The sequence below is a fragment of the Alosa sapidissima genome, chromosome 8, assembly GCF_018492685.1.
Source record: "Alosa sapidissima isolate fAloSap1 chromosome 8, fAloSap1.pri, whole genome shotgun sequence".
NCBI lineage: Eukaryota > Metazoa > Chordata > Actinopteri > Clupeiformes > Clupeidae > Alosa > Alosa sapidissima.
In genome coordinates this window covers 33,895,698-33,897,296 of record NC_055964.1, presented here as the reverse complement: position 1 = coordinate 33,897,296, position 1,599 = coordinate 33,895,698, and the positions used below count along the sequence as shown (strand labels likewise).

At 45.6% G+C, this 1,599-nt stretch overlaps 1 protein-coding gene across 2 annotated transcripts in view; it reads left to right on the top strand.

Moving 5' to 3' along the window:
- The first annotated feature begins 453 nt into the window (after positions 1–453).
- Positions 454–1,599, top strand: part of adra1aa (adrenoceptor alpha 1Aa) — a 23,521-nt gene continuing 22,375 nt past the window's right edge. For both annotated transcript variants that reach the window (XM_042100329.1, XM_042100328.1), the window contains exon 1: positions 454–789. The gene's annotated coding sequence lies outside the window, so the exon portion shown is untranslated. The remainder of the gene's footprint in view (positions 790–1,599) is intronic.

Genomic DNA, 1,599 nt, shown 5'->3' with positions numbered 1-1,599 from the left:
TTTCTATGTGTGTGTTTGTATGTATGTGTGTGTGTGTGTGTGTGTGTGTATGTGTATGTGTGTATGTGTGTGTGTGTATGTTGTCTGTTATCATGTTGGCTATGTTAATGGTGTCAGATCTGACCTCTGGGCACTGGCCTACTACTGGCCTGTTACCTGAGACTGTTCTGGTGTGTTTACACTAGTGGCGGGGCATGTTCTCAGATCTCTGCGCTTATAGGGGTTTAACTGGGTGTCACCATGTAACACAGCAGGTCATCACTACAAGAGTTGCCTCTTATATCACAACGCCAAGACTCTATAAATATGGGTATGTGCATGACGCACCGCTCGTCCAGCATCTGGAGAGATGACGGCCCTCTGATTCACTCGGCCTGAGAGAACAAGCACGGGGAGCACGGCGAAGAAAGAGAAACTTCACCTTCTGCACCGAGGGAGGCGAGAGAGCTGCGGGAAAGTTGGCAGGCTGCGCGAGAGAGAACAGAGAGGAGCGGAGCGAAGGGCAGCGACTTAGTCCGTGGACATCATCTGGAGGGACAGAACTGACACGTCGCTCCAGGGCATCGCTGTGCGTTCAAAGCGTGTCCAAAAAAAGAAAAAGAAGAAAAAAAAACACGTACGAAACTCGTCTCGTGCAGTCAGGGATTGCCTTCATGTAAATGCCGTGGTGATGAAAACGTCTCCGGTACGAGTGGTACTATGCAGTCCTTTTCGCACTCTCGCGACCCAAGCTTCGTTTGACCGGCGAGCGGGTCTGGGGAAGAAGCTATTGGGCTGCCGCGCGTTATGGTGAGTGTGTGTGTGGAGTTCTCTCGTGAGCCACACTTGCTTCTTTATCGCATGTGTAACACCTCTTGTACCCGCTGTTCATTTTGATATCGGTACTTCAGATAAATATCTGTGTTTCACTGAAGTAAACCTTGCTGTGCGTGATGGGTCACACAGAGATAGCGTCGGGTGCCGCTAATGCTCGGTAAGAAGTCGAACCTGTTGGTTTCCCGACAACACTGCAGTATCGCCGCAACGTCCTGTTTAACCGTGTCACGGTTGAATTTAGTCTTTTTACCTCTCGGGAGCAAGAGACTTTGCCTTTCAACTACGATTCGATTACGTAAAGAAAGTACATAATAGCCCGCGCGCATTACTGCTACATAAATGCATTACTCGTCTTGGACCATCTTTTCTCTGCGTATCACATCAATAGAAACATGTTTATTTTTGGGAACAGTAACTTCCTTGACCATATGTTAGATAAGCAGCCTATAGAAAGTCGATCTCAATTTCATGTCTGATCTATTTTAAATCACTTATTTGTTCATGCCCACGTAGAAACTATATAATTTAACTATAGATTTTAAAGGATGTCTTTTTTTATTATTTCAAAAGCACTCCGCAGACAACAACAGCGCAAATCACATAATTTCCTCAAAGCCTTTAGAAAGAAAAGCGTGCAGGGAGACCTTGCTATGGATCAGTTGGAATTAGACGATAGTCTCAAATATGTGTTAGGTTTTCATATAAATGGATACATATTTAATAACCGAACGCATTGTTTTAGAGCGTATTCGTGCATTAATGAACCTGTTGGCCACCACCACT